General features: G+C 31.5%; 1 pseudogene; it reads left to right on the top strand.

The window, feature by feature from the left end:
* Nucleotides 1–24,767, top strand: part of LOC149571914 (putative LRR receptor-like serine/threonine-protein kinase At1g53440) — a 398,785-nt pseudogene that overhangs the window by 182,556 nt on the left and 191,462 nt on the right.

The following is a 24,767-nucleotide window of genomic DNA, read 5'->3' as shown; positions in this document are numbered from 1 at the left end:
TTTTAGACTTTAAGTAGATAAACTATACACTATAATATCAATGTCTTACTTTGTCTTACTGCTTCTTCTGCATACCAAATAACTCAACCTTTCTTTAGGTGCTATTGTTATGTCCACTTTTCAAATCATGTTCGTCAATCAACTAAATGATAGCTTTTAGACCAAAAATAAATTGTCTCACTAGCAAGTAATAGCTTTGATGTCATTTAAAAAATAATGATTGTTCCATTATATGTTCTTCTCTTCAAAAAAATATTATATCAATAATTGCTAGGTGGATTTTCAAATGATAGAGAAAATAAGTTCTCTTTCCACAAGAATCTGATGTCCTATGTCCACTGATATCATGGAAGAGGCCAAGAAAATCTGGAGTAAAAATTAATTTACTAATGAGATGGGTCTATACAAAAATTCTAATTAATTAAGGAAAATTAACAACACAAATTTTCAATCTTATCTTATAGCAAGAAAAAGAAACTCACAAAAAGGTTAGCAATAATTAAAGCCCATCCATTCTAATTTTTGTTTTATCATATCCCAAAATACACAAAAAATACATAAAATATACTAGATTAAAAATTATACATGATTTGAATCATGGGGAGGGAACCATAGGATGGAAAAAAGAAACCTCCTTGCCAAACTAAATGAGCCTAAGTAAAATCTAGCCATCCAAAACATGGTGCTAATTTTACCAAATTGAGTAGTCTAAATTTGGCACCAAACATAGGTAGGTTAATATTGAAACCAAATTTGTAGTTGATCTAGGTCAAAGAGATGATATAAAATTATAATTGGATGAACTAGAATCCCAAATGAAGAAGTAAAAGGGTGTACTATGTGTATCTAAAGAAACAAACATAACTTATAGTATATGTAGTAGAATGGTAAGAGTTGGAGATTAGCATGCATTACTAGCAGGTTCATGATGGCTTCCACAATAAAGAGGCTGAGCAATTTTCAAAATGGGAAAATAAAAAATGCCTCAAAAAATTGATCACATGATATTTTCATACTACTAAAATATATTTTATCAAAAGCTAAAAATAATAGTTTAGAAACTAACCTAAAACTCTCACCTAGGACCCTTGCCAAGCTACAAACCTCATGTCACTGAACAATCACTTGTTCAATAGACCAACATGCTAGTCATTTTCCCATAATCTAGAGAAAATATCCTACCAACTTCCTCCCTAAAGTAGATTTTTCCACCATACTTGTAGAATGCAAAGAAGTGCTATCCAAGATTCTACTAGTCATGCATAGCCAAAATTAAGAGCTTACAATAGTTTCCAAGTTTGAAAATGGAAACTCTAGTTCACAAGCCCTACAGGTTACAGGAATCCTATTAGTTTGGTTAAAAGGATAGAAAATTATAGAATATTTGTGAATGAAGTCGAGTGATATTTTTGTAATTTTTGAAGTTTAAAAATAGTTAAACCCTATTGAGAATGTTAGGAATCAATAGAAAATTAGAAATTAATGTACAAAAATATATTTTTTTAAATAAGATTTATTAAACTTTATAAAGTGAGATACTTTTTTCTATAAAAAAATTAATAGATACTCTTAAAGTTTTAGTGTTCTCTTGGCCACCTATGCTATTGTTATAGACCAATGAGCCACAAGAGCACTCTCATATGGGTTAATAGTAAACTTGGATGACTATTTTAAAATTGAATCAATTATCGTCAAGCATACATATGCTGTTGTTTCCACTAGCATAATATGTACACCAAACATCTTTCTAGTTTATTGTAAGATTCTTCATATCCAACAAAAGAACTATTGGGATATGGTGGTGGATGAAGTCATTGATGTCCTTCACTAGCCTAAGCATGTAAGAAGTATATATCCAATAAAGGAAAACACATAGGGGGCTATTTGGGTGCTTCAAAATCAAGCACATAAATCTATAGGATTTGATGATGAAGGATTTTAATAAGAGAATACAATCTATGTCCGAGTATGTGGTTTGTGCTCATCTCTCTCTCTCTCTCTCTCTCTCTCTCTCTCTCTCTCTCTCTATATATATATATATATATATATATATATATATATATGGGGCCAATAAATTTTAAATTTCAAGATAATACACAATTTCTAAGAAATTACTAAGATGCTTCAATAGTATTGACAAATTATCAGATATGTAGCTATAGAGAAGTGATCATTCTTTAAAAATGTTCATTAGTAGGTTATTTTCTTTTTGATTTCTTGGTTGTTTCCATAGTAGAGAGGTACATAAACTAGACAATTTCATGTGATCTTCCCCTTAACCAATTTGGAAACATTAATAGAAATGAGACACTAACTACTCATATATTTCAAAATAAAGAAATGAGATACTAATCACTCGTATGTTTCAAAATAAGTTACCCACAATTTCTATTGTATTGCTTCTGCTATTAAAATTTATAATTTGTGTTATAGGACAGACTTACACACCTATAATTTGTTGACTGATTTCTATGATATTTCTTTACCTATTAAAAACTTGTCTTCATTTATATTTCATGTTCTATGTTTCATTGTTAGTTAATTTCTACTGCACTACTCATTTAGGAAACACTCTTGTTTGATAATTTCTATAAAATAATAGGGACACTCCACTTAATATGCCACTTTTTAAAATCCATTTCTTGGTTATAAGAACATGTAGAGATCATGCAAAATATAAACACACAAATTTTTGATACTCGCCATTTTGCCACTTTCCCAACCTACTTTCCAATTGTCCAAAAAAATACTACATGTGAAACATAATAGCCATATGGACTATTTATAAAATGACATTAGCCTAGGTTTATAAGAAATCACTCATATTTTTCATAATTTTTTATGAAGAAAAGAAAAAGACTACCAAGAAAATTGTTAAAAACCAATGAAATAAAAGAAATTAAAATGTTTATAATATTAGTACCAAAATTTTCATGGACCATATGTTTTGGATTATATTATACAATTTTCAAAGAATAAACTAATGTTGCAATAACAATCGAAAACTATAGTCTCCTACCTTAATGATAGTGACTAATAAGATATGTAGAGGATCATACAATTTGTTAAACTTCTTATCTATCTAGAGTTTTCTTAAAATTATGTTATAATCCATTGTTTATGTAGGCACATAATTAGTAACAAGAGTAATGCCAATCTTATCTCATATACTTAAAAATTTATAATATTAGGATGTTATAATGTCCATCTATAGGTGGGGCTCCATAAATACGTAATACCCAAGTATTCTATTTTATCATTAAGTCACTCAATTTTTCACAATAATATAAAAATTTTAAAATAAATATTTAGAAGAAATGTTTCTAATTAAGAAAAATAAAATTAGGAATATCCTACAACATAGTAGTAAGTTGTGAGCCTTACATCTCAAAGGTCTTGTGTTCAAGTGTACTCAAGCCTCAAGTCGATATTGACTTTGACCCACCATCAACCCCAAAAAAGAAGAGGCATAAATTTAATTTTTTATATGATTGTAATTTGACAATCTATCGTATGTTTAATTTTATTATCTATCCATATATCATTTATAAATATAAGTTAGGCAATAACTAGTCATGAGATAGAAGTCATTTGTTATTGTACTAATCAAATTCACTTTTCAATCAATAGGGATTTGAGCTTCAACAATTTAACTGGACATATTCCAAGGGCATTAAAAAAAATACCATTTGAGGATCCTCCCACTGAATATTTGTGAGTATATTTAGTTTGACATTGTAACATTTATAATATATTCAATAATAAATAAAAAGTATTATTCATTAAAAAAAAATCTTTATGCTAGAACATATAAGATATAAGTGGACTTACAATAGATATTGCCTAATTAGTGGATTAAAAACATGAGTTAGATCAAATATAATAGTTATCATAATAAAAAGGAATATTTCCATTGGAGAAGTATTATCAGATGAAATTGATAAATTAGTTATATATAAACAATTACATAAATTTTTTTTTATTAAAATAACATTCATTTATTTTTCAAAGATATAAAGAAAAATATTAAAAACTTCAAAAACTTGACTAAATAACTAATACAACATTCTCTTTGTGATATTTTATAAAGTGAATCTCCTAATTTAAAATCACACAAGATCATGTTTCACACAAATAAAAAATTGCTATTGAATTATTTTTATGGTCAAAGTATTCAATGGTCATAATTTTGTAATTAAAAAATATTTTGGGATTGCACTTGTATAGTTCTATAGCATCATAACTACTACAATACTTATATTTTATTAAATGCATGTAAAGTGACATACTGGCATATTGGGTTCTTAGCAATCTTATATTATTTTATTTTTTGTTTGTTTGTTATGTTCCTATTTTTTTGTTTGGATGATTTTGTGGGAAGTACTTTGATTGTGCATTTTAACATGTGTGGTTCTCATGGCTTATTGAGGATTATATTTTAATCATTATCCCATGATTGCATATAATTTGGATTCATATTCGATGAGTTCTCATTGTTTTGTTATTAGGTAGTATGCTCTTTCTTGGCACCTTGACCGATTGATGAATTTTTGTTGCATTGTGTATGATTTGTATGTACAATGGTTTGAGACTCTTTGTGAGGATTCATAGATCATGTATGGACTTATATCCTAGATTTCACATTATTATATGCTTATTTGGTCAACCAATGATGCTATCTTTGGGGTGTGTCCTATTTTGTATAATATGTTTCCTGATTACTGGAAAGTGTGAATCCTCTTGGATAACCCATGTGTCTTAGTGCCTATATATGTAATATCTAGGATGTATCAAGTATTAGAAACATAATAGGAATATCTAGATGCTAATATTTTTTTACACATTGGATTTTGCCTATTGTAATACTTCAACTGGGTAGTCTTGTCCAACATGTTGTAAGATTTTTTTTATTGGATTTGGATATAATAAATTGAATTCTCTTATTTCATTCCCCCACTAAGTTGATTCTTCCTTGTATTTACTCCTTCTTAGTTAGACATCTCCTTTGGATATTTCTCTATCCTTGAGCTATGTCAGGTGGTATTATAGAAATTTAATGTTCCTGGTAGAGGTTGATGTGATTTGGATCATGTATAAAGCCTAGTTAATTTTATTTAAGGGCAGGAAATTTTAGATCTAACCTATAACTTGAGGAGGGTTATGATCTTGTAGACCCCTATCTAGATTTGGTTATAGGGGTGTAGAATTGTGTTTAACCTAAAAATTATAGAGGGTTATAAAGATGGTTCATAGAAAAGGAAATATAGATCCTATGGTCATCAATATGTTGATGCATATTGCAACTATACTTGAAGCTAGTCAAACAACTCAAAGAAGAACACTACCTATTTGGGATGTTAGTAAAGATGAAGATGATGAATCAAAAGCAAAAGTTCTTAATCTCAAGCAAGGATATGGATTAGTTTTTAGAGCGTTGACAAGAGTTAATGGAAATCCACACTTTGATCCTCCCAATTATAATGGTAATCTTGATGCAGATGAATTATTCAATTAGTTCTCTAAGATGGAAAAGTACTTTGAGTATGAGATTACACTGGTTCATGAGAAAGAGAAGGTTTCAATTACAAAATTAAAAGGACTAATTTCTCTAGCGGAAATATTTGTATACTAATAGGAAGATAAGAGGAAAATAAAAGACTAAGACTTAGGTGAAGATTATCAAAAAGTTGACAAACAAATTTCTACTGGGTGATTATCAAATCAGGCTATTGAATAAATTGTAGAATTTGAAGCAAAGGGATATGATTGTGAAGGAATAAATTAAGGAATTTTAAAGTTTTATATCAAATCTAGACACATTAATGATGAGGTGGAAAGGGTTTCTAGATACTCAAATGGATCTATGATTTATATACATGATGAAATTAGTTTGGTCAAGATGGATAACATTAAGAAGGCATACCAATTTACATTAAAGGTAGAATAAATTTTGAAGAAGAAGCATGAGTAGAGGTAAAAGGGTAGAGGTGCTAGATGTTTGCATGAATGTTGAGGATATTTCTATGGGGGAGTATCCTAGAAATATTGGTAGCATTAGGGAGGTTGATAGTATGATCAAATGTTGCATTCATTCATGGAAGTATTTGTCATTGATGCCAACATAATAAGAAATGACAAAGAAAAATATAGTGTTTGAGGTCATTTGGTTTGAGGATTGAAGATGACATCAAGTGTAGTTGAGGGAATTTACTACAAAGTATCATGATATTTTGGTTAAAGGTGTATGCATAAAGTTGAAAGATGAGGATAATTATTTGAGATTTGTAGAAGATAGTATACATACACAGTTCTTGAAAAGTAGTTTTGGAAATTGGATTATATCTCCTAATAGGGATAGAATATAGTTGAGTTCAATTAGATAGAAAAAGAAGACATCACAATGATGATGTTAGTGAGCTTACAGAGTTTGAGATTGCATGTGTAGAGATTTGTGAACACTGTGAGCCAACAATGTTATGTAATAATGAAAAGATATAATGTAATGTGTATTGTTTTAAGTTATTAAGGTCCTATTATAATTTTAATTTGAGAAAGACACAAGGCTGACTCAATAAATTATTTTGAGGACTTGGTATAAAGGAAATATATTTTCCTTTTGATTAAGTGTGGATGTATGCAAGAAATGCATTGAAGTATGAAAGTGGATTATAATAGTGGACTATATGCAAGTACCTAATCTAAGGGGTTCATGTGATGTGACTTTGTAGATCTAGTTTTGAGATCTAAGAAGTATTTGGTGCAACTAAGGCACAATGAATGAGCGTAGTGATTATATTTTGTAAAGAGTGCTAGTGGAAAATTGATCATTTGTTATTGTTATAAAAGTAGAAATATATAGGCTAGTTGGACAATGACTTCATTGGTCTTGCCCTTTACTATATTTGGAGAATGGGTCCATCTATATTCCATAATTCCTAATAGGGTTGGCACAACTCCTAATAGGGTTGGAATATCATCATAGGGATTCAAAGTGTCTTCTGATATGTATTGAATGTGTTTCCATTGACCCTTAATAGGGTCCATCCTCTTACAAGGAACTTATTTATTAGTACATCATTTTGTGTGCACCATCTAAACTAGGGTTATCCCTCTGATCAAGGATTTCCTTTGTTAAAAAAATTGGTTTTATTGTGTATGGTTATCTTCTTATGGTTATTGCACTTGTTGATTACATGTTTCAGATTTAATAAGGATTAAAAAAAGTTATTTTAATTGTATAAGCAATTCACCACCCCTCCCCTTCTCTTAGATATCTTGGTAGCAATTAATTTCTTAGAATTGGTATTAGAGCATCAGGTCTTTGAAGGAAAACCTTAACAACTTAAAGAGATCTATGGTAATGCATTTTAGAAAGGATAGTCTAAAGTTTGATCGAACCAACTATGACTATTGAAAAGAGAAGACGAGGATACATTTTCTATGCATGGGTTCAATATATTGGTTGATTGCTAATGGAAAGAAAAAGGTGATTCATGAATAAAATCTTGAAGATTGTACTAAAAGATAGAGAGATTCGTTCATGTGTAATATGCTTACTAGGGAAGCATTCTTTACAACCCTTCCTAGAAATGAATATAATCAGGTAAAATCTTTCAAATTATCAAATGAAATTTGGAAATCTTTGGAATATACTTATGAAGGGGATAAGAATCCTAAGAATATTTGATTATAGAAATGAATACATTTGTTTCAAGAAGCTAAAATAAAGGAATATGAATCTATAAGAAGTTAATTTTGTAGAATATCATAAATTATTGCAAGAATTAAAGCATGTGATGTATTCATGTGTACCTATACCTATATATCCATCATGTAGTTGTTTTCAACTTTATTTTTCTCCCCTTTTGATATCAATGACAAAGGAGATATACTAAGGTTTAAGTGTAACAAAAAAATAAGAAAAATATGCCCCCTATGAAACATATCACTCATTTATGAACTTATGCTAAAGAAGAGAGGGATAAAACCCCCAATCTTGTTCTTAACCCTTTAAATATGGATCTTGTGAGAGGTTTTGTAAATATGTCAGTGAACTAATTTGAGGAAGGAACAAATTCCCTTATGAAATGATAACAAACATCAATGTTCTTGTTGCATAATGCATAATTGGATTCTTAGAAATACTAATTATACTCTAATTATCATAATAGATAGGAATTAGTTTAGACACTATTACTCTCATGTCTAATAAAGTTTGAACCATCCAAAGAACCTATTGACAACAAGAACACGTAGCTATATATTCATCCTCTATAGTAGAAAGTGTATTAAATTCATGCTTCTTACTAAACCAACACACTAGCTTTTAACTAAGAAAAATGTTGCTCTTAAAGTATTTTTTCTTTCATCTAGACAATCTAACCAATCGGAGTTAGTATAAGAAACAAATATGAAATCATCATGTCTAGGATATGAAATCACATAATTCGAACTACCCTAAATATATCTGAAAATTCTTTTAACTTCCATAACATGATATTCTTTAGGTGAAGATTGAAATCTTGCAACCAAACATATAACATGCATGATATTAGGCCTTTTAAGGTATGAGATATAGTAAAATACTAGTCATGGAACTATAAGTAGCTTGATCAATATCAGGAGAATCATCATTTTTAGTAAGTTTACATCATGTTATCACTGGTGTTCCCATAGGCCTAAAATCTTCCATATGAAATTTATTTAACATTTGTTTTATGTACTTAGTGTGGGATAAGAATATACCAATTTCCAACTAAGAAATTTGCAACCAAAGAACATAGGATAGTTCCACAAGAATGGACATTTCAGATTTAGATTGCATAAATTTTGAAAAATCTCAAAGAACTGTCATTGGATCCAAATACTTTATCATAAACACAAACAAGAACAATGAGAATGTCATGTGCTAAACCAAATTCCTTTACCTAAATGAGTTCTAATTAATTAGGGTGATAATCAATGATTCTCTCACAATAATATTACATTAGAATATATTTTTCCTCTCATATGTTCTTAAAGATAGCTCACATTCTATCTTAACCTAAAATTTACTTTTTCTCACCAACCAGAAGTCAATCCCCATCCAAATCAAATGTATCTATATCTTATTCTTCCAACTTCCGTAGTTATCACTATCAATTTTAGGACTTTCCTTCCTATAAGCCATAGATATTGTAAATATTCTAAGATTCCTTCATAAGGAGGACCTAATGCTCCAATAAAAATTGTTAAGAAGTAAAGTCCCCAAACAATTATGGGGGGAGGAGACAGTTGCAATAAAATATAATTAAAACCAAACTTATAAATTTGATCTCTAATAATTAAAATTGTAAGAATTTGGCTTAGGGTAGAATTCACCCAAGACCAAGGAACTCAAACACAAGAACAATAGTAGAGCAAAAAAGAGATTATGATCAAAATTGTGATATATTCATTCAATATGCCATTTGAAAGTATACTAGGAGTACCTATATATAAAGGCCTCTGGAGAGCTTCTAGAATGCATAGAAGTTAGCAACATGATAAATCATACAGCCAAACACATGTCCACTAGATATGGGTTATCCTCCTTTAAGCATGAAAGTAAGTGCAATGATGAGAGGATAAGCCTACAATGGTGTATCACACAAATTAATGGTGTAGACAACATGTGCTAAAAGGGAGTGCGAATAACTATGTTGTCTACATGACAACTCAATGAATGATGCAAACTATAGTGTTGTAGACACCATGTGCTGAATTATAGTTCATGAGAGTACACAAACTCCTAAGTGTCTCACCTGAATAAATAATATAATAATGTAATATAATAAAATAATGCATTAACTTAAGTAAACTTAAGTAAAGTGTAAATAGTAAATACTTATTTACACCAACACAACCCCTTAAGCTTACAAAATCTAAGATGAAATGCATGATGGGTCTCAGCTACTAGGCCATGTTAGGTACCCATGTACATAATGAAATGCAATCTCTCATAAAGCAAAGAAAGAGGGAAAACCTTGTGCGAAAAACCCTCCCCCAAAAAGAGAGATGAAAAACACATATAATGTATGGATGGATGGAGTAATCAAGACCCCTCCATTATGACATACATCTAATATATACACAAGAGAAAGATGCGAAGAGGAAGAGAGATAGGATAGGCTCCCCCTCCAAAGAAAAATGCCTACCAATGACTACTCTGATGAAGAAGTTGATCCAAGATTGTAGAATGGTGTTCCTTCCCTTAGGAAGAAACAAGACCAAGGGTACAAATGAGATGCTTTTTCTGTGCATGGAAAGAATCCCATGGATAAGTGATTTCTCTAAAACCTAGTCAACTGGCTAAAGAACCTATCTCAAAGAATTGTCTATCTACTCAACTGATGAAGAAGCCCTTTGCAACTACTAATCATAAGTATCCAAAATCACTTCAACCTATAATGATTGATCATGTAGAGAATGAACAAGAGGGTTGGATGGAGCCCTCATGACAACTGAAGAAGATGTTGTTGCATCAAGAAGAAGAGGTAAATCATCAATACTATCTCCCAAATCTATCACTGAAGCTGGACCTAGAAGACTAGATGTACCCTACTGTGTTGGACATATCACTGTGGCAATATATGCATGTGGATTGGACTGATGTAGTGACCTGTCCTTGCAACTATCAATAGAACCCCACGTGTCTGAATCTTTTGAAGCACTATTTCTAGTGTCACTATTAGTTTCCAGATGATATGATGTGAAAAGAGGATTAGAGGATAAGCTTGGTGAAGTTTCCTCAAAGTGTACATCCTTCTCAACAAAAATCGGATGTGTCTCTAGATATAATAGTCTATATGCCTTCACACCGTCTCAATAACTAATAAAAGTATAAGGCAAAGGTGATTGTGCCTTGCATCCCCTAGAAGATATCTTTTCACATGCAAGACAACTAAAGACTCTAAAGTGTGTCACAATAGGTTTTCTACTGCACCATGCCTAAAAAGGAGACTTGCCATCTAAGGTTGGATGAAGAGACCTGTTAAGAATGTGAGTGGCACTACTAATTGCTTTGACTTCTAATGATGGATCTAGAGACCTAGCCTATATCATGCAACTTGCCATAGACTTAAGAGTGTAGATCCTTAATGCTATAACATCTATCTTATGCAGACTGAATTATGGTAGATTTTGAAGATCAATTCCTTCAAGTCTACAAAAGTCTTTTAGTCTTCTGTTCACATATCTACTTCTATTACCCATTCTTAGAACTTTGATGGCTTTTCTCGATTTCTATTCAACATGATTCTTGAAGGATAGAAACTTGTCCAACACTTCATTCTTATGACAAATAAAGTAGACCCAAGTGTATCTTGAAAATTCATTAAGAAAAAGTAAGTATATAGTGACCCTGGCTGACTGATGTCACTGCAAAAGGTCCTACTAATACCATGTGAACCATCTATAGAACAACTGGTGCTCTTGAAGACTTCTCTTTTTGGTAACTTCCCCTCTGGATGCATATCCACTAAATTAGTGGAACATTCATCTTGAGAAAAGTTGATTTGGGGTAGACCTTTGGCCATTCTATTTGTGCAAAGTTGCTAAAGGAAAAAAAAGGAAAGATGTCCATACTACTGATGCCATAATTTGATTATTGAATTGAATTGAGATAACAAGGTCTTTGAAGGAGACTTGGGCACAAAATGGGAGAAAGAGTACAACCTTTTTTTATGATTTACTTTCCCCACTACAACCAATGAGTCATCTCTATGTCCATCTCTAAGGTGAGTGATTTGGTAAATTGAGAGGAGATTAGAACTTAGGTTTGGAACATAGAGAACATCTTGAAACTCTCCATTTTCCATTTCCATGTTTCCTTTCCCCTCAACTTCCATTTTTGTATCATCTCCCACAAAGATGTGTGGTACCTTTGACTACTTCATTAAAGGAAAATGCTCCTTTGAAGAACCCATGTGATAAGAGGCATTTGAATCAACTATCCATTCCTTTGAAGAATTTGTATTTTCCATGAGTGCTTGCTTTTTGGCCTTTGAATTTGAAGAAGACCCTTTATCCTTATAAACATTAGGTGGTGGAACATTATGTTTCTTGATGATGTTGGTCAACTCATCAATTTTTCTATGATAACACTCATGCTCTTCATGACCTGATTTCTTGTAATAGGCACACTTTTTCTTCTCTTTATTGTTGTCACCCTTCTTTTATGAATTTGAGGAAGACTTACCTTATTGATTGGATTGCGGTATTACCTTTTCTACATCCTCTGGTTTTTTCTTCCACTTCTTATTCTTACCCTTTCCTTTATTTGAAGACTATCTAGCTGAATTTTGAGAACCCTCAATGTTAGCCACCAATGCTTTAGACTTAGGTGAATGGAGAATCCCCATTGATTTCAACTTCTTTTCTTTTATATCCAACAGATCAACATGTTCATCAAAAGAGACATTCTTATAGGTAGACCCTAATGTAGTCTTAGAGATGTTATAAGAAGAAACAAATGTGGAATACTCTGATGACAACTTGTTATGTATAAGATAGATCAATCTATCATCTTTGATAGTACTCCCACAATTAGTAAGCTTTGTCCTTAGTTCATTGACCTTGATGATGAAATCCTATATAGAATCAAATGAATTAGGATCTAAGGAGACAAGCTCATCTTAAATTTTGAAAACATCCTCTTCAGACACTTTACCATAGAGGTTTTTGAGGGTATCCCAAGTTTCCTTGGATGTAGAAGACTTCTTAATTTGATAGATGATCTTGTTATCAACCCCCAAACATATATCACCTAGGGTTTTCCTATCCATTACCACCCAAGTTGAAATATCACTTGTTGATACATTATCACCTGATGGTTTAGGAAGGGTACCATCTACATATTGAGAAACTCTATTATGCATTAAGTGATACCACATTTTGATGGACCATGTAGCATAGTTATGTGGAGTTAATTTTGGAAACTTAAAATTTCTCATAATGTAGAAAATGAAAGAAAATTGTAGAAAATAAGGAACACAACACCAAGAACAACCCCCCTTCTCACCAAATCAAGAAACCCCCCCAAAATAGATACTTTTGGCACTTTATAAGTGGTGCAATTACAATCACCACTTACCAATTTTTGGCCTTGAGGGACTTCTAATTTTTCTTATTACAACCTCTTGATGGATTACAAATTTGGAGCTTTACAATGTACGACAAATTTGAAGCAATACAAAGCAAGGAAAGGCCCTATTTTTGAAAGTGACATTGTTGTCCACACAAAACTACAATTTGAGTATATATTTGGAAAGTAGACAAAAAATAATGCACTTTCAAAAAAATAGAAGTTGTTTTTGAGTTGAGATGTGCTTGTACGGAGTGTTTTATGTTGCAAAATATAGGATTATGTAGGTACAGTCACCAAAAAATACAATTTCATACAAATCCATTCACCAAAACCAAAATAGAGCTAAGCACTAAAAAGTTTAGGAAATTCTATCCAATTTAAAAAAAAATTGCACCTAATTTGGAGTACAGATGACTGAGATATTGCCTCCCAAAGTTAGACTACAAAATTAAAAATCAATCTAGAGAGGGGTTGCATCAGCAAAAGACAAGGTTAAATTTGATGTTCATATGGCCATCATAGTAGTTCTAATTTGCTCTAGAATGATGGTCAAATGGCCATCAAATTTAAGCTCATAAAATGATGACATCAACATATCCTTAGCCTGTGATATGTCAGGATGATGTAAATAGATGACATGGAAATACAGAATTGTATAAATGCACAACAAAAAATGATGTGTCTAGGTATGTGGTAGCTGATTGGGATTCAATGTGGTGCTAAGGTGTACACCACATGTTGTTGACATGGGTAGGCTTGCGTGGCATCTAGCTATCCTAATGACTTGTCATTGACTGCCACTAGAGAGATGTGGTAACTTTGTAGCCCACCATCTTATCCATGCCTGCATGGCTAATCTAAAGCCACCACATTGTAGGCTTATCCTCTTGTCATTGCACTTACTTTCATGCTTAATGGATGATAACTCATATTTGAAGTACATGTGCCTAGTTGTATGACTTATCACGTTTCTAACTTCTATGCATTCTAGAAGTTCTCCAGAGGCCTTTATGTTGCAGGCTACCAAATTTTGACGTCGAAGGTTTTTAACAACGGTCATTGAATTCCTTTTACAAACTTTGCAGTGTTAACTATCTTTCCACTAGTGTAACTTTCCATCACCAGAATGTGTTTTAATATTGCCAGACTTCTCTTATTAGTCCAAAATTCATGGGGATAAGAGATGAGTGGGGTTTTAAATAGAAACCCATGCAAAATTGATTTCAAAAGAAATCATTGGGTTTTAAATAGTCTAGTTGGATGTGGTTGTCATTGGGCTGGTTGGTCTTCCTTATTGGTTAGATGCTTTACGAGATTTATATGGTACAACTTTCTACTCTATGGTCTACAGATTAAATAATATGCTCTAGCTGCCTAATTTAAATGCTAATTGCCTACCAAATAAGAAAATTTTTGATGAAATTGTAGAGTTGGGGTGTGACTACCTAGTTCTACAAAAAAAAATTCTTTGATAGCTTGATTGGGCTAAATTTATTTTCAAAAATACCCAATTCAAAAATAAATTTTAGAGATTAAATAAAATGTAGATCTAAAAAATAAATAATTAGATTGATTAAATGACCATACCTGTGTTGCAAATCGGTTGCTTTGAGTGTCAGTTTGCAAAAAAAAATTGCCTAATAATCAACTTTAGCCCAAAATAGGCAAATTTATAGTTGATCTTCACCGAATTGATATTCTGGACACAATGGTGAGGTCAAATTTAGCTCTAGACACTTCCAATTTTTGGAATGCCCCATATTTTGATCTAGGTGTTGAAGCATGAATGGTCTCGAATGGCTATGTGTAGAGAATCTCCCTAAGCTCTAATACCATGTAAGAATTTGGCTTAGGGTAGAATTCACCCAAGACCAAGGAACTCAAACACAAGCACAATAGTAGACCAAAGAGAGAGTATGATCAGAATGACAATATATTCATTCAATATGCCATATGCAAGTACACTAGGATGCATAGAAGTCAGCAATATGACTATAAAGGCCTTTGGAGAGCTTCTAGAATGCATAGAAGTTAGCAACATGATAAGTCATACAACTAGGTACATGTCCTTCAAATATGGGTTATCCTCCATTAAGCACAAAAGTAAGTGCGATGATGAGAGGATAAGGCTACAATAGTGTATCACAAAAATCAGTGCTATAGACAACATGTGCTAAAAAGGGAGTGTGAATAACTATGTTGTCTACATGACAACTCAGTTAATGATGCAAACTCCAGTGTTGTAGATGCCATGTGCTAAATTAGAGTTGCATACTTCTATGTTGTTAATATAACAACTCATGAGAGTACACAAACTCCTAAATGTCTCACCTAGATAAATAATAAAATAATGCATTGACCTAAGTAAACTTAAGTAAAGTGTAAATAGTAAATACTTATTTACACCAACAAAAATATTGATTCAAAATAGTAAGAAACAATACACTATTAAACAATAATTGTTTAACTAGGGAAACCCTTGATCAAAGAAAAAACCGCAATGTAGATTATACCCAAAAGATAGTGTACCAATATATAAGTTCCTTGTTAAAGGATGTGACCCTATTAGGATTCAAATACAATGTATTTAGCACAACACTTCCTATTAAAGGATGAATCCTTGTTAGGAGATGTTGAACCCTCATTAGAAGGTTGCAACCCTATTAAAGATTAATAGGACTAAAATGTTAGGATTAACCACAGACGTAATTAATAATTACATGCAAATATAACTAATATCAAAAAATAATAAATCACATAGAAGAGAATAGAAAAAAACCAAGATTTAACATGGTTCACCCAATATTGGGTTACATCCACCAAACAACAAGTCCAATATTAGTATCCTCCAATGATTACATCTTGATTACAATCTATAATCTCTTACAACTTAATACCACCATAAGAAGCAATTATCACATCAAAATTTATGAAACCCCTAACCCTAAGCCCTTTTTGTACTAGATTTTTTCCACTTTAGGGTTATAAAATTAATTACAACATATTGGCCCAAAATTATCAATAAAGTAACCCCAAAGTATTATGAAAAATGTATAGTACATTTTGGATCAATCACCACATATCAACAACAAATAGACCCACTACCTATATGCTCCATTATGCATGAAAAATAAATCTTTAGGATAACACATCCAAATTAATGAACTGATTGATTTGCAACTTAATTTTTAAAATAGATCATTTGAAGCTCATCAACATAATCACTTATTAACTCTGAACATCCAACATATAAGCACACATCCATATCAACTAATCACAAACATAGCATACATGATGTTACAACTCTCAACCAAGGAAAATATCTCTCCTTTATACCCCTACAAATATAAAATTGGGTTGGATTGTTAAGGCTTCCCTAATGTACATTTAATTACCTAGCTCCATGCTAATTCATAGATTCCTTAATAACCATCATTAAAAATATAACAATAAAACTCCCACATGTCACAAAAAAGATATTACATTTTATAATGATAAATTATATGCTTCATCAATATTGTCAGCTATTAATAAAATACACAACAATTACCTTTCTTGAATAGATCAAATAATTCCCAGTCTCATATATAGGCATATGAACAAGTCATTTATCATATCCCAAGTTCAATGGTATTAAATATATCTCACCAATAAGATACAAAAAATATATAAAATAATTATCTTTTACATTAATCTTTGTATACTTGTCTTCTACCAGTCTTCACCAAATAAATTGCAACTCATCTAGAACTAAGTATTTGACTCAATGAACATAGACATGATGTTTATACTTATTCTTCTACACAAATCTAAGCTTGCAAAACATATATTGTCATATACCAACTTTATTGTAGTAATAATCACCCTATCACATAGAAAATATGTCTATTTCATGGTCATAAAAATATATGTTATCATCAATGATAGAACTGGGCTTCAATGAACTATAAAAGCAATATATCCAAGTGTGGAAAAAGCCCTCAATTGATAACGTGTCTAAAATAATAAACCAAACAAGATTGATCCTCTAAGGAGAAGTCCCCTACATATTAATCCCAAAATATATATTCTAAAAATACATTGGACTGATGTCATCGCAAGCATCTTAGTTCTAATCAAGAGGCACTACAACCCCAATCATATATCTTAGATCCTAAAATGTATCCTTCATCAAATTTTTAGAAAATATATCTATAATATATTCCTTTGTTAGCACATATTCTAATCTCAGTTCCTTTTTACAGACTTTATCTTTCAATAAAGGATACTTATTAGAAATATGTTTTTCCCTTGAATTTTACATAGGATTGTTTTAAATATTCATGATATTAGAGTTCTCATAGTGAATAATAATAGGCTGACCAATGTTTATCCTCAAATATTTTACCATTTTCTTCATCTAAAAAACTCGAGTGTAATTGCTAGCAGTAACAACATACTCAACTTAAATAGTAAATTGAGAAAAATAATCTTGTTTCTTATTTGTCAAAGAGATTAGCCTCTTTCCCAAAAAGAGTGTACCATCACTAGTACTCTTTCTCTTATCCATATTATGTACCCAATAAATATGTGTATATGCATAAAGTGTGAAACCATTATCATTATCCTTATCAAACAATAATACATAATCAATTGTTCTCTTTAAACATTTGAATATCCTTTTGATATCAACAAAACATAATTCCTTTGGATTAGTTTTAAATATTTCCACAATACAAACATCATTAATAATATCAGATCTATTATGAGTTAAGTAAATCAATCCACCAATCATTGACTTGTATCAAGTTTTATTAGTATTGTATTATCTTAAATTAAATGCAACCTGATCTAATTAAGGTTTAGCACCTATTTAATGAAAGATCATCAATTTCCTTGTATATTTTATTCCTTCTTCCTCTTTTTCTCCTTCCTCCTAGCTGGAAGTGGGGTAAAATTTAAAGATTTTATTTTCATGGTATTAAGCTCAACATATGATCTATTCCTCTTAAGTCCTCCCTTTCCTTCATCTATCTTCTTGGAATCTACTCCTTGCACTATAATGATTACATCTTAGACTTTGCACCTAATTTTAGAGATAGTAGACATCTTTAGGGAGCTTGAAAGTATCTTAAAGGTCTTGGGATATGGTTGTCAGGGGTGTAGTGCTTCCCTAATTGGGATGTATTTTGGATCTACTCTTTGGGTTTCATGTCACAATGCATTCGGGTTGTTAACTTCTTTGTAGGTTGGCCTAAAATATTTATTCAATTTAGAGATCTATAGAAGCCCTTCCACTTCCTTATTTTCTCATCCATCATTCATATCTACACACACATAATCAAGTACTCTAATTCTCTAGCACTCTTGCATTCAAGCCTTCAAGCCTTCAAGCCTTCAAGCATTGATTGAAGAATTACTTCATTGAAAATAAAGGATTCAAGAATTTAAGAATTCAAGAATTTGAAGGAGTTTATCATCAAGATATTCTTCAATCCATTCATAATCCTTTATTACATCTTCTACATCCATGCATCTTCATCTTCTTGGTGCTAATCATTTGGTGAATTAAGAGCCTTGCATTTGATTCAAGAGATCCAACTATTGTAACATTATTTCATACATTTACTTTACATTCATGTTATTTTAATTTTTCCAACTCAAGTTTAATTCCTAAAATGGGTTTAATCAAGGAAAATCCCTAATCATCAACAAAACCTTTTATTGTAGGTTGTGGATATTGAATCGACAAACATGTTGTAGATATGAATACCCTTTTTGACTTTCTTCAAATTGTGAAGTCAGAATCAACGTTGTATACAGTTAATGAAGGAAAAACTACACTCTTGATGATCCATTATTTTACCCTTGATAATCCAATTCACCCTTGACAAATCAATGAAGGATTTATAGTTTTTTTTTTTCTATTGCACAGTTTCAAGCCCAAATCTCATGATTTCCATTCATTCTGATCAGAACAACAAGCATAAAGAAAACTTTAAAGGGTGTTCTTTACCTTTCTTTGTTCTTTCAAGATATTTATTTATATCTAGCTCTAGCTTCTTTCATTCATCTAGGATTTTTGAGTACTTAGATACCTTTGTTGGAAATATAAGAGTAACTAAGAGAGGAGGGACAAATCAATTACTACTAAAACAATTCCAAATCCCTTAGATGTCAATACAAACATCCTTATAACTTGCAACTCAGTTAGAACTAGATATTCATTATAACTCAGTATAAAAAAGAAATCTTGACATATTAATGTGTATTAACCTTTAGTAACATAGTTACTGAAAGATAAGGAAATAAGAAAATAACATGAATACAAGAGACACAATGATTTAACATTGAAAGCTAATTTGGGAAAACCACCAATGCATCTATTTACAACTTTTAACTCTTATGAAGTGAGCCATGTTAGGAGCCAACCCTATTGTAGGTTACAAAACACACTATTGGGTGTGCCCTTGTTAAAGGATTTGAGTTACCCTATTAAGAGTGGCCTTGTTATAGGTCTTAAGAAATTTCAATATAAAAATGCCACCTCATTAGAGGATTTACAAAAATGATTTTTAAGTCAACTCTATTAAGAGATTTCTTTGCTACTACAATTGTTACAAAGTAACAATGATTAGCTTGATTAATGTAGCAACTAGTTTATAGATTTAGATCACCATTCTAGTTTATCCTCTAGATCCTTCTTGATTAGAATATTATTTGTACCTCCTTGGATGTATTATCCTTAATCAGATACCCTTCTTAATTCATATCTTATTTTCTTTCACAACTTCCATCATTTCAATCCACAACTTGACCTTTTATAGATATGAAATCTAATGTCATGTCGGTTTGAATACCCTTACAAATAAACAAATAACATCTACTAAGTCAACTTGCATAAACCAAATAATAATAAAAATTGTTCTATTGCAGGTCAATTGGTACTAAAACTGGGTCACGTGATTACCATTGAGTTCCTTGGTAGCCAACCTCACTTGGTTTACACTAAACCCCTTTAGTAACCAACTTGACTTGGTTTAAATAGGAATCCCTTTAGTGACCAACCTAGCTTGGTTCGCACTTGATCACTAAATTTTTCTTCTTCTAAACTTTTTCTTATTTGATACTAGAGTTTTTTGAGCTTGGTTCCAACTAGAAATACTCGGGTAGAATGTAACATCATTGACAATTTATATAATTGAATAATTAATATAAAAAATCTCCCTCTTTGGCATTGATGACAACACAACATGTCATAAGAAAAGAAAAATTTGGAGAACATATCCTTAGTTTGATTATTATTCTTAAACCATGAGAACTCCCTAAGAGATTCTCCCTCTACCATCTTATCTTTAGACTCCACTAGATCAAATTCTCCCTCTTGCTGATATACATATCACTTCCTCTAATTCTTCTCTAATTACATCAATCTCTCCCTCAATGAATATATGACATAATTCAATATCCTCCTCAATGAATATATGATATGCTTTAATCTCTCCCTGTTTGACATCAGATACCAAAGACTTGATACAATTATTTTATAATGTACTTGATGTACTAATTCATATACAATGAGCTCTATTTTCTTTGTATTGACTTGATGGATCTTCAATGCAGTTTGGTTGATGCATCACTAATTTGTACTCTAGTGAGCATTAGATAGGGGAATGACCCCTAGCTTTCCTCTTAGATACAAAATGCATTCTTAGGTAATAGTTTGGTAAATATTTCAACAATCTGCTCATTTGTGTTCACATATTCTAGTCTTACCTCTATATCTTAAACAAATTCTCTCAAAAAATGATACTTGTTTGCAATGTCTTTTGTCTTGGTGTGAATCATTAGATTTTGGATATATTTATTGCAATTGTGTTATCACAATAGATAACAATTGGCTCCTTTATTTCTTCCTTCATTCCTAACAATAGTTTCTTGATCCACATTATGTTGGAATAATTAACTACTACAACAACATATTCTTCTTCTAATGTAGACTAAGAGATGTAGTTCTAAACCTTTTTTGTCCATGATACTAGCCTCTTTCCAAGAAATAATTCTCCTCCACCGGTGCTCTTCCTATCATCAATTCTTCTAGCCCAATCAACATTAGTAAAGGATTTCAACTCAAAGTTTCCTCCTTTCTTGTACCATAGACCATAGTCTTGAGGGCCTTTTATGTTAGAAATAGGAATTACTAGCGGGGTGGGGGTGAATTAGTAATCTACAAACTTTAGTTTCCAGCTGGATATTATTAATTACTTTGAACCATACATAAGAAAGTAAATAAGTAATGCAGAACAATAATTGTAACCATGCACAAAGATATCTCATAACACCATATTTTGTTAACTAGGAAAACTTTGGCTAAGGGAAAACCCTGGTGGGGATGATACCCACTAGATAATATACTAATATATATATTCCTTGTTAGAGGATGGACCCTGTTAGGAGTCAATAAAAAAATTTAGTATAGAGAGTCCCTGTTAGGAGACTTTGAATCCCTATTAGGAGATTACAACCCTGTTAGGAGTTGTAATACAATAGATGCAAGAAGAGCTCACTGCACAAACATGCATTTCCAATTACAAGAAGAGCACACTGCCCAAACAAGTAATTAGTCTTCTAGTATATCTATGTTGTTATTTCTTTCTTGATTGATCTCTAATCTTAGCTTGGTCTTGGATCACAAAATTAGGTTTCTCAAAAACATCACATATATTTCTTCACAAAAGGTTTGCATATCACTTATCACAATACCAAAAATGTACACTTCTTATCAAAAGATGTCCTTTCCATAAATATCATGCCTTTTCACAATTTTTTGTTGGGTCAATTAAGGCCATAATACACTTTTTTCAATTTAGAGTAAACATCTAGGATTTCATCCCTAATAGGTCAAGTAATTATTTTGAAAACAAAATAATTCCTTTACCTCTAACTCAAATGTTTGATAAATCTTGAATATCTTTTATCTGTACAGTCTCTACTAATGTCTAAGTTTGTACACATCATCATCAATAAGTATACCATCTAAGTTTAACCTCTCTTCTAGAAATAACATCATATAAACAAGTTATATGTTAAATACATCTCTTTGTTCCTAATTGATAATAACAAAACTACTTTTACTTAAACTTGAATAACAAGTGTTAGAGTTAGTATTCCCACACACAACATTAACCACATGTCCAACATACTTCCTACTTCCTCCATGTAACCTCATTAGTCATAATATGATGTTATTAATAGGTTAACTAGAAAATAATAAACTGTTGTACAACAATTTGATACTTAGGTAATTTTGTGAGTACCAAAAGCTAAGTATCTTTATTTTAGAGTTTTTCTATAACATGTACATCATATTTTTCCATAAATCACAACAATTACACATCTTCATTATCCAATTGTCAACAATCTCCCCATTTGGCATTGATGGCAAGAAAATAGGGAAAATTGGCTAAGTAACAAAAACTTGTCCAAAATATTACAACAACAATATGTTAATCATCTTTTACAACTGATTACAACTTACACATGCTCACACTTTCAATATGATTTCATATCTTACCTTACAATTTTCTTATGCATCTTCTCCCCCTTTGACATTAATGACAAAGGTTAGAATGTCAAAAAATGGTTCATCTACTATTTAAAACTCTGTTCATTTTCCTTAAGTTGATAAGATCTTCATGCAATCATCAAAACTTTCCTTGAGACTATTCAAACCTTTTACCCATGTCTCCTTGGCTATTTTAGCAGAAGTGAGAATTGCACATAGGGCATATGATGTAATTTCCACTACATTGAGATCAGAGTATAAGAAAATTAAATAGGTGTCCTTGGCTTTGACATACTCCTCCAACTGTCTCTCAATAGATGATATTTTTAGAGCAATAGACTCTTTGAATTCTGATAGTCTTTTCAAAAAAATTTCTTTATGAGGCTCTAGTTTCCTAATATCATTGTGAACACTAGCCACTTGTCCTCCAAAGTCATCAAATTTTTTGGAAGGTTGTTGTATCTAGCTTGTTAGAGCTTCTGGCTCACTCAACTTTCCTTCAATATTACTGTCAAAATCCTTGGCCAACTTATGAGATAACATACACTCAATTTACAATACCTTTCCATCTTGTTAACATCTCTAAAGTTCCTTGATACAAGTATCAAGACTTAACGAATCATTCTTGATAGTTTGAAAAATTTTGCTAAATAGATTAGCATCATGAGAAGTATGGGCCCTAGATTCTGCAACATTTAACAAATTTGTAAATTCCTCATCAAAAGACTTTAACACTACTTGTGCCTTCTGTTCAGGTTCTACCTCTGTATGTTGTATTGCTAGAGTACCATTTAATTTTTTAGTTACCTACATTAAGGTTCTTTATAAGCTCTTTACCTTTCTATTTTTCTCAATGAGCTTTGTTAGAGATGAGATCAAGTCAATTTGATCATAATCATCACTTGTTAGGCTAGCAAGCAAAAGTCGAGTAGATGAACTAGATGGTTTAGTTTCATCTTCCCTTTGCTTCTTCTTTTCTACCTCCTTAGTTATTTTCTCTTCTTTCTCTTTTTCTTCCTTTTCTTTTCTTTCCTTCTCTTTCCTTTCCTTCTCTTTCTTTTCTTGCTCATCTATTCTTTTCTTCCTCTCATCCTCTACTCTCCTTTTCTTTTCTTCTTCAAGCAATTTCTGCTTGGCTTCTTCAATCTTTCTCTTTTCAACCTCGAATTTCATCTTCTCTTCTTCAATTAGTTTTAATTGATCCTAAATAAGCCTAGCTTGAGATTCAAGCTGTTTGAAACTCTCAAAAGGGCTAGTGTCATTAATGTTAATGGTAACATTGGTCTAGTCAATCTACATAGTGTCACCACTTACTGACACTTCTAATATTTTAGGTACTGGGGTAGGTGTTGCCTTTGACTCTGTCATCATCTGACTAATAGCTATCATTGTTTCACTCCTTATTTTATCCTTCTCACCCACCATAAATAGAAATGGTATGATCTTGTTCCTCAAGTAGGGTGCCAGATTGTTCAACAATTTCTTGCCTTCTCCCTCAGCATCAATTTTGCATATTGTCCTTATCATAGAATTCTAAAGTTTTATATCCTCTTCCTGAGCTAGTGCTTTCTTCTCTATGAGTCTGTCATAGACTTTTTGATTTATTGTGCCTTTAATATCCTTCCTTAAGTTTTAGATTGTTGGCAATTATATATCTTACAATAGAGATATCAATATGATCTTTCTCAATATCATTATATAGATTTTTTCATCTAAACAAAGTTGCCTTCATTTTCAATGGTTAAGTTAATCTTCTTAATCTTCAAGTTCAAAGGTTGCCTTTTTTTTCCTACTAACTATTTAGAAATGGTAACTTTCTTTTCCTATTTAACTTATTCTTCATCTTCTTCTTCTTTGCTGGATTTGACACTTGTCAACAATGAATTCTATCTTTTACCTGGTCTAGTAGCCTATTTCTTGACTCTTTTAGACTTGATAGTCATGGCTTCCACTAATCTTTCTAATTTTCTCTATAGCTCACTTGGTTGTTCAGCTAATAATGCAGCATATGGAATGCTCTGTTGTGAAGGTATCTCCGCAATAGACACACTAGATGGTTTCCCAACTAATAATCGTTGCACATATGTTATTCCTTGTTTCATTGTCTATCTAACTATG

The sequence above is a fragment of the Cupressus sempervirens genome, chromosome 2 (genome assembly GCF_028749045.1).
Source record: "Cupressus sempervirens isolate cs-2001-9-10 chromosome 2, ASM2874904v1, whole genome shotgun sequence".
NCBI lineage: Eukaryota > Viridiplantae > Streptophyta > Pinopsida > Cupressales > Cupressaceae > Cupressus > Cupressus sempervirens.
The sequence above is the reverse complement of the archived record's forward strand: the minus strand, read 5'-3'. Positions and strand labels throughout refer to the sequence as shown.